Source organism: Benincasa hispida, chromosome 4 (genome assembly GCF_027475165.1).
Source record: "Benincasa hispida cultivar pf3 chromosome 4, pf3_genome.v1.1, whole genome shotgun sequence".
Lineage (NCBI taxonomy): Eukaryota > Viridiplantae > Streptophyta > Magnoliopsida > Cucurbitales > Cucurbitaceae > Benincasa > Benincasa hispida.
The window spans coordinates 38,206,586-38,217,261 of record NC_143481.1 but is presented as its reverse complement, the minus strand read 5'-3'; the positions used below and the strand labels follow the sequence as shown (position 1 = coordinate 38,217,261).

Sequence of the window (10,676 nt, the reverse complement as noted above, 5' to 3'; positions counted from 1 at the left end):
TACATCAAGGTAAATTTCAGTGCAACTGGTCACCCAAGGTATAGGACGAGGAAAGGTGAAATTGCAACAAATGTATTCGATGTGTGTGACACAAATGGCAACTTTGTGTTCGTCTTATCAGGGTGGGAAGGATTCACAGCTGATTCTCGAGTTTCTAGAGATGTAATATCACGACCTAACGGGCTGAAGGTTCCAAAGGGTAACTAGCTACACATACCATCTCTCTCCACTCATTGTATTTGTAATATAAGGTTTGAATCGATTGGACGTTCAACAGGGTATTATTATCTATGTGATGTCGGATACCCAAATGCGGAGGGTTTTTTGGCTCCATATAAAGGCGAAAGATATCATCTTTCAGAGTGGCGTGGAGGAGGTAATGCACCAACAGCTCCACGAGAATTTTTTAACATGAAACATTCTTCTGCATGGAATGTCATCGAGAGAACATTGGGGTTGTTGAAGGGTAGATGGGCAATCTTGCGAGGACAATCATACTACCCAGTACAAATCCAATGTCGAACCATCATGGCGTGTTGCCTTCTGCACAATTTTATCAATAGGGAGATGACTAACAGTGAACTGATCGAGGATTTAGATGAGGTGGATTCAAGCTTTGCTACAACTAGGGGGAATGAGATAAATTATATTGAGAGTTCAAATGAATGGACCCAATGGAGGAATAAACTGGCGCAATAGATGTTTACTGAATGGGAGTTGCGTAGTGTACAGTGCCTTTATACTTTTTGTTTATTGTAGTGCCTTTATGAATGATTTCATTCGAAACTCTCACTATGTTTACTATATTTTGTGTTTAACTTTATCCATGAACTCTCTCATTAGCTATGCTACAACTATTTGTCATTTATTATTTAATTGTATTAAAATATGTACGTGTATACACTAGAATGTCAAGTTCCTCAAAAGCCCTGAAGCACACTTGGACTAAAGAGGAAAAAGCAAAGCTGGTCGAGTGCTTGGTAGCATTGGTCGCATCTGGTGGATGGAGATCAGACAATGGTACGTTTCAACCTGGCTACTTGGCACAACTATAACGTTTGATGGCTGAGAAGTTGCTTGACTTTAATATCCAAGGATCACCAACTATAGATTGTCGAGTCAAATCCCTGAAAAAAACTTACCAAGGGATCTCAGAAATGAGAGGACCAGCTTGTAGTGGATTTGGCTGGAATGAGGAATTCCAATGTATCACTACAGAGTGGGAGTTATTTGATGGATGGGTGAAGGTACAATTTTATCTAAATTGATTTACGAATATCGGTAACAAAATTATAACATCCATCTCACCCTTCATGCAGAGTCATCTTGTAGCAAAGGGGCTTTTACACATTCCCATACTATGATGATATGGCCTACGTGTTTGGCAAGGATCGGGCTACAGAAGGATGGTCAGAGACCTTTATGGACGTCAGGTCTAACGTGCCAAACCATATGAATGATGGAGTTTCTATTCATGAATCACAGGATCCAAACATCCCCACGATGTCTAGTCAGGGAATGGACATGTCACAGGATGACATGCATGGAACACGTACCGGTCGAAGCACTGAAGGAGGAAATGCTTCAAGAGGAAGTAAGAGGAAGCGAAGTAGGAATCAATATGAAATGGCAGAGATTTTTAGGAATGCGATGAAGTTCGCAAATGACTAATTAAAGGCGATTGTAGAATGGTCGAAAGAGAAGCGTGCAATTGAAGTCGAACTACGTGCAAAAGTCGTAAACCAACTTCAAGATATTCCTGAATTGCATAACCGACAGAAGGTGAAGCTTATGCAAATCATATTCCACAGCGTGCAAGATATGGAGAGCTTCTTATCCGTTCCCACAGCCCTCAAGTTGGACTATTGTAACCTCTTCCTTGAAGAGAATGTTTGATTAACCCGTGTTTTGGACTACTTTTCAATAATGAACAATGATTAGTTTGTTTCAGTTATACATTTAAGTTTGTAGTACATTTGGTACCTAAAAAAAAAGTCATATTTCAATCATGCAATCATGAGTTAGTTATTTTGTCTTTGCGATGCTTGTACCTAAAAAAAAGAGCTTTATATATGAAACACATGAATTGCATCCAAGAGTAATGCATTTTTTTCTTTTTTTGGCCATGTTAACAAAGGTATCTCTGAAAATGACAAAAAAATCTTAGTTAGCTTTTAATATAAATTACTATGAAATTAATTTTGTATAAATTGGTGGAACATATTTCATATGCATAATTATTATTATTATAAAATATGATAGTAGAAAAAGTTGCACATAGTCTAAAATAATCTACATTCAAATTATAGACTATTATAATTCAGACTATAATAACCTGCACTCCAAACACAGACTATTATAAGACAGAATACAATACTCTGCACCCCAAATACAGACAATTATAAGACAGAATATAATACTCTTCACCCCAAACACAGACTATTATAAACTAGACTATAATAGTCTGCACTCCAAACACAGACTATAAAAAACAGACAGTTTATTATAACTTATAGTCTATAATAACCTACTCTATGTCCCAAACGCCTCCTTAGAGTTCAAAAAATTGTATCAGATACTCAGACATATGAACTTAACTATGCACCCCAAACACAAACACATGAACTCAGACCAAATAACTCTGCATCCCAAACACAGAGATATGAACTCTACATACGAACTTCAGACATCTTATCTCAATTCAGTGTCCCAAACAGTCCTTAAAAGTCTGAGAATGAGAGGTCTCTTTTTGTTTCCTTCATGGATCAAGCGAATAATCACCCAAAACATTAGGTTATATTTTCTATTGAAAAAAATACAAATGGTCTATAAGAACATAGATAAGTGTTCCCTCAATTCTCAATCTCTTTTATATACATTTGATGAGTATTGTGGTTGAAGTGTTGCATTTAGAGTTATAGATGCATTTAGGGTTATAAATTTCTTTGATTAATCATGACACTTTAAATCCCTCTCTTGTTGGCTTTTTAGCATTTGATCTTAAAGTAATTAATTAACATTTTGGTGATAACAAACTTAAATCGATTTACTAAAATTTTTAGTCTTATGATGGTAGAGCTAATTGGCTTAATTATCAAATTGGAGTCACTCAGGGGGCGTTTGAGGTAATGAGTTAGTTATTATAGTCCTAGGTTATTATAGTTGGGTTACAATAGTTTGCGTTTGGGGTGTAGATTATTCTAATTTGGGTCAAAAGAATATAATGGCACAGAGGCCAATTAAAAACTAACTTCACATCCAGAAAATGACTAAAAACAATCTGTTTAAACAAGTATAACTGCCTATACACTTGTTCTCAATATTTGAGACTATTTTCGCTACATGAGAACAATAAGTCAAATTTACAAGAAAATAGTAAAAAATACGGATCTTAGGTACCAATGTAATTTGTCACACATACCACAAACCAAAAATTGAATTGAACAAATAATTAGACACAACAACAACAAAATAGAAACATTATATTTGCAATCTACCTTAAATCTCGGGATAAAACTCGCTCGAAATCGTGCACTAATGAAGAAAAACTCGACCCATTTACACCGGCATACCATAAGATTAGAGTTTTGGTCCCATTCTGTATAAGATCTTAAAGACGATCTTAAGTCACATTTACCTCGAGATCATATACAGTATGCCCAAAACTCAACAGGCCACCCAATCTCGAGACACATTCAATAGATCTCGGGCCTACTTCATCTAATTTAGCTCGAGATTCAAACATTTTTCACTCGAGATATGATGAAGTATCAAGAAAATCATCAACTACAGACAAGATACATAAAAAAAAAAAGCCTAAATATTGAACGAAAGAAAACATACAACCTATATTTCTCATATATCTTGGATAAACTCTAAAATCCTAACAAGACGATTTTTTAAGATGAACCATAGACTAAACAAAGGAAATAACATAATACCTCTACAATAACGAAGCTTAAGTATAAAAATAACCATGGAGACAAGGAAAATTCAAAGGAAACGTAGGGAGATCGAGGTGAAGTGAGAAACTGGAATGGTTTCTATTTACATGAAGATTTCTTCAAGCACGGGTATATTTGTTCTTTCAACAGGCTGGATAATTTGAATTCTTAACATTTCAAATTCAATCTCGAGGTCGATCTCGCTCAAGAAGGTCCAAGATTAACTCTTTTAATGAGTTTCAAAAAGCATGTTACTTTTGTAATGTGAAAACTAGAAAGGACTATTTTGGACAATTTTCCAATCCTATATTAGACTTAAAAAAAAAACAAAAACAAAAACAAATACCTCGATATTATCACACCACAATGGGCAAAAGATTATTCTAGTCCTTTCCTGCAAACACAAAGGAAAACAAGGGGGGGAAAAAACTCTCCATTCACAACTCCCATCCCCGTTTTTTTGCAAATTTTGCAATAGCATCGTAAGGGAATTATAATAATGACCAACAAAAGTGAAAATACAAGATTCAAAAGATTTTTTTAAGGAGCGAATTTCTTCGATCCAACAACAAATTTAAGCTTCGCAATTGTTTTCCTCAAAATCAACTTGTAAGCAATCGGATTGGACACTGGTTTTTCTGCAATTTAACAAAAAAGGCTAGCTTAATTCATTCTTTAATTGCTAAGGTTTCAGCGAGAGGAGCCATAAAGTCGATTTGAAGTTGAATTGCTGACATTGCAACAATGGAGCTAGAGTCACTTGTACCGCTATGCCCAAACCTATCGATGTTGATGAAGAACACCAAGCTGCATCAACATTGATTTTAACAAAACTTTGGAGGTGGTATCCAAGACTTTGGAGATGTATAATCCTCTTAGCAAAAATTTCTCGAACGGTTGAAGCCTCTAATTTTTTGGGCTTTGGAAGACTCCCAATAGCATTTACAGTACTTTGAAATCCAAGTCCATTGGGTAGGAGGAAGAGCATATACTCCTTTTGTGATGTTATTCCGATCATTCCAGAGAGTCCAGTATGTGGTTGCAATAATCTCCAAATTGTTGTTGGACATGAGATGATATCTATCGATGAAGCTGCCATTAAAATTGTCAAGACCTGCCAATAAAATTGCCAAATAGGTTGTGATCTTCCAATATAAGATGTCAAACAGAAGCTTTTATAGACTTAATGGATGATGCTTGATTTTATGAAGTGGAAATGTGGATGATATACGTTGATGGAATTGCATTATGCACTCAAGTTTTCCCAACGGAATCCAAGTGTAAATTCTTCTGAGTTTCCTGGTAAATCCGGAGTCGAACACAAGGACTTGTGAAACAGATTGCGTTGGTAATTTTATGAAGAACTTTGCAGTAATCGGGTAAATAAATAAAGTGTTGGGTTTGTTATTTGCGTTGATGAAAAAGAAATAAATAAAGGCGGTGGATTTGAGAAAAGACAGTTGTGTGATAGATGCACTAAGTATGCGATGAATGAGTTGAGAAGACCTTTAGCTAGCATTACTCGGGAATGCATCAGACTATGCGATCATGTTACAACCATGCATAACAAGTCATTTTCCAATGTAAATGCGATGCTCCTAAGTCTAAGATGCATGTGTTGAATGCAAAAGTGTCCATGGAGCTTATCCCTAAATCTCTACTCTTGTCCTATTCGATGATGCAAAATGCATGAAAGCAAGGTGACCACATACAATCATATCCTATCTCTATGATGCATGCGATGTGTTGATAACAAATAGTGCTCATTCCTAAGCTCCTATCTCTTGATTATGTGATCTAATCTGGTTATTCCGAGCCTAGATTCTAACCTGACCTTTCTAAGTCTAGATCCTGCCATTAGACTACCCTCCCGAGTATCTCTAATGAACGAATGAAGCATACATAATACAAGATAATCGCAAGAATGAAGATTCCCTAATTGTGCTAGCTAAATGCTTCTCAACCCATTCAATTGATTTAGCTACTCATGTGTGAATAACAGAGAGTGAATAGATATAGAGAAAGAAATTCCATTCTTATAAATGAGTTGAGTAGAAAATGACAATGGAAATTAAAGGTAGAGAGCCTGGTAGCAATTCCTTGCTGACCGAGGCTTTTTACACTGAAATCTCTATTTTGTTCTAAAGATGTTCCCGCTTCCACAGGCGTCAGCCCTCTCTCTGTCCTTGAAGCTTCTGGCGCTCTCCCAAGCTTATCAGAATGATCTGCCGGCACAACTTCCTTCCTCGCGTCCGCCTTAAAATGAAAGAAAACTAAGAACAAAGACGTGCGAACTGAAGTATGAAATTTTTAACTGTTGAACTCCTGCACCCCTTCTCTGAAGAATGCCCTTGGTATTTATAGAGCATCCATGGTGAAAGGCGGCTTCTCTCAACTTAATGCCGAATAATTGCCACCGAAAAAGCTGAATGTACTTTGTGACCGTTATTGGCTGTCAACTTAATTCGGATTCGATTGTCATCAGCTTTATGTCCCATCGCGCTTAATTAGTCTTTCACCCGAATGCGCCCACCATGTTGTATTGACCAAGTTGCGGCGATCCTTCTCAAATGAATGTTTGCGAGCATGATCAACGCAAAGTCTTGCGGTGAAGTTGCGCTCGACCGATGATTTCCTATGATTGCAATTCTTGCATTGCGTTAACACATATTCTGCACAAAAATACAAAAATCAGCAGTTCTAATGTGATGAACGCATGCGACCGCAATATTATGAAAACGATGCTTACTAGACGCAAGTTAACATATTTTATCAACGTAATCCAACAATTTTTAAGAACTTAGCACTATGACGTGCATTATTGCCCGTTATCACACCCCCAAATTTAAACAATGCTTGTCCTCAAGCATAAGCTAAATATTCCTTTAGCAAGTCAACCGCAATGTTCTTTTCCTAGATTTCTCAAGACTACTCCATTCAAATCCTATATACCAGAATTTTCATAAGTCTTATTCAAATCTCTTCTTAAAATATTTCTAAGACCTAGGGACTGCAAGCTTACCTTTCAAAAGGACTTTACAAAATTCTTGAACATCGCATGATTTATTTCAAAAAGAAAATTTTCTACCGGAGTGTCAAATGATTTTATCCTTGCATAAAAAATTTTCTTCATTGATATATTTCTTTTCTGACTTTGTGCTGATCCAAGTGCCTTGTCTTCGTTTTGGCTTGCCCCCACAGGTGTCATGCGGATATCCAACTACGAGTAATGCACTCTTTCTCAGACTAAACTCATACCTATTTGGTAGTAGAGTTGCGGTCATTTATTTATGCGTTGATCCTGGTGACTAACTTTCGTTTTGGCTTGCCCCCACGGGTGTCATGCGAACATCCAACTACGGGTAAGTGCCTTTCACAACTTAACTCTTATCAACATGGGTTTCCCATTGCATTGACAGTGGAGTTGTTATTCTCAATTTTTTTTCAAAATAGTAAGGTCGGAAATAAATACCTCACTCCCAAATTTAAAATGCGACAATGTCCTCATTGCCAAAAGATTAAAATAAGTCATGCGCTGTTCTAGAATGCATTGTAAAGAGAGTTTGAAAGAAAGCTAGCAAACCTCTAACTTTTAGAAATATTTTATGAGGTGACTATCTTAAGATTAAGTTGACTCTAGTATATATGACAGACATATAAGCATATTTTTCATTATTGAAATCATACTTGGCAAAGAGACCTTATGCGGTAACTCACTAAATTTATCTATGTCAAATGATTGCGGTGATTAAAGAGGATGCAGTGATAAAACTTTGAAAACTAAAATGCAATGTGGTCGCGCAAAATTTGAAATAAAGATAAGGATACACCCCCTAATTTTGTGTTGTCGCCCGCATTGTGTATTGACGCATCCATCTTTGCTGCGATTTATCTTCCTTGGATTGCGGTGATGGAGTAAGATAAGTGCTTCTTTGTGTAACATCTCCATATTCCAGCGCCTTGATCATTGCAAGAAAACAAAGAGAGGATTAAATTATTTTAAACAAAACAAAACTTGTTATCGTACTTTTTTTTCCAAAATAGAAATAGCAATAGTAAAATAAGGATAGATAACGATTGAAAGGATATAGTGAAAATTCCGAATAGTGGAGAAGGGTTGAAGAATTGATGTTCCCAAAACTTGCATCCCTGATGAGGCTGAATCATATAATACTCAGGGACCACTTATTCCAGGCTGGTTTGTTCACGTCCATGGTGGCTTTTCTCTCTTTTCCTTGTCCTCTGGGATCTTTACTGCCTTAATCTGGAGTTTCTCCCCATGAATGCTCATTATAATTTTCCCCTTGCACACATCAATTTGAGCACAATCGGTTGAAAGGAATGGTCGTCCCAATATGATGGGCGCATCTTCGTCTGCTTTATAATCCAAAATGAGGAAGCCTGCTGACAGGATGAATTTATCGATTGAAATTGCGGTATTTTTCAACTCTCCTTCAGGTTGTATTCAAGATCTGTTCGCGAACAGAAGAGTTTCCTTTGTGGGCGTAAGTGTGCCGGCATTCAGTTGTTTGAAGACTGATAGCGATATTATGTTTATACTTGCCCCAAGAATGCATAGTGCTTGGCCACTGAAGGTCCCTCTGATAGAGCATGGGATCGTGAAGATTCCTGGGTCGACCATTTTGGGTGGGATCATATCATTTTGCATTGCAGCCACTATTGTGATCTTTCCTTCCTCATTTGTTCTTCTTTCAGTCTTGCGGAGTTGCTGGTGGTTGAACTACTTTTATTCCAAGATCTAGAGGCTTAAGGGTGGACGCAACTTCAGGGTCTATTTTCTCGGGCTTCTCCAAACTATAGGTCAACAAGTCTTCGGTTGTTGCCACATTCAAGTTGGTCGCAATGTGTTTTTCCCTTACTTCCGCAGTCATGTTGACGCTTAGCAAGGAGACTGCTAAGCATTGTTCCTTCCCGTTACCCCCAGCTTGCGAGGGAGCTCAGTTGAGCTCGGCAACGCTCCTTGCGGTCTATTTTTTAGCTCGCCCGTAATTTTTCCCATTTGGATTTCGAGATTTCTGATGGATGTAGCTTGGTTCTGAAGCACTGATTCGTTTTTCTTAATGTATTGCTTCAGCAAGCTCTCTAAGGACGAAGATTGCAGTGGTTGTGAGCTGCTAGCTTGGCTTTGGGTTGGACCGTTGTTTTGTGGAAAAAATTCGGGTGGTCCTTCTTTTTGTGCTACAAGTTGAAAACTTTGCTGTTGATTTTTTCACGCAAAATTTGGGTGGTTTCGTCACCCGGGTTATATGTATTGGAATAGGGATTATCTCTCATGAAGCATACCGACTGCGAGTTTGTTGGGCATTCCTCCATCGGGTGAGCATCACCGCAAATGACACAACTTGCGGTCGTTTGAATGATTGCACTGACCTGCTCTTTCTTCGCTCCCGTTTTATTAATTATGATGCCTTGTATCAGACTCATCATCATAGTCATTTGATTTTGCAGGGATACGATGGCCCCATTATTTCCGTCATTTTCTTTGATTCTTAATCTTTGATTTCTTTCCCTCCAATATTCGTGATTTTTGGAAATGCGATCAAGTATACTATTTTACTCCTCATATGTTTTGTCGAGCAGACCACCAGGGGCTATCGCATTGGCAGCGGTCTATGAAGAGGGGTTCAATCCTTTGTAGAAAATCTCCATTTGCAGGCAATCTGGTAAGTCATTGTGTGAGCAGTCTCTTACCAGCCGCTTAAACCTCGCCCAAGCATTGCTGAGTGATTTATTATCTTCTTGTTCAAAGTTTGTTATTAATTTCCTTCTCCTTGCGTTCTCAGTTGGTGGGATATACTTCTTCATAAACTTTTCCACCACTTATTCCCATGAAGTGATCTCTCTCGGTTCGAGAGAATATGCCCATTTTCTCGCCTGATCCCACAAAGAAAATAGAAACAGAATTAGTCGAACTTCCTCGGTTGAGATATTCGGGAACACAAAAGTGTTGCAGATTTCTATGAAGCTCTGAAGGTGGGCGTGCAGGTCTTTGCCACGCCTTCCTCCAAACTGCCCAACAGCCTGGATCATCTGCAACATTACCGGCTTCATTTCAAACCTCGATCCATCTAACGCCAACCTCATGATTCCTGGAGAGAAATCATAGAGGTTAGGTGACGCATAGTCCCGGATGGGTCTATTGCAGTCATTCGCCAGAAGGATGGGGTTGGCCGTTAAATTATTCGCGTTAGCGGTCCTTACATCTAGTTGCTCCGCCATTCTTGGTGTTCTTTCTTGTTGTTGTTGGCGGTCTCTTAATCTTCTTCTGAATGTCCTCTCAATCTCTAGGTCGTAATTTGCCAAAGATTGAGAGTCTACAAATAAATAAAAAAAAATTACAGTTAGCACTTTATTTTGCCGAAGTCCCAGGCAACGACGCCAAAAACTTGATGCTTGATTTTATGAAGTGAAAATGTGGATGATATGTGTTGATGAAATTACGTTGTGCACTCACGTTTCCCCAGCGGAATCCAAGTGTAAATTCCTCTGAGTTTTCTGGTAAGTCTAGGATCGAACACAGGAACTTGTGAAAATAAATTGTTTTAGTAATTTTTATGAAGAACTTTGCGGTAACCGGGTAAATAAATAAAGTGTTGGGTTTGTTTTTTGCATTGATGAAAAAGAAATAAATAAAGGCGGCGGATTTGAGAAAATACAGTTGTGTGATAGATGTACCGAGTATGCGATGAACGGGTTGAGAAGTTCTTTAGT

The 10,676-nt window shown here is 37.9% G+C and overlaps 1 pseudogene; it reads left to right on the top strand.

Annotated features, from left to right (window-relative positions):
• The first annotated feature begins 908 nt into the window (after positions 1–908).
• On the top strand, positions 909–1,896 carry LOC150036685 (uncharacterized; annotated as a pseudogene).
• Positions 1,897–10,676: the final 8,780 nt, after the last annotated feature.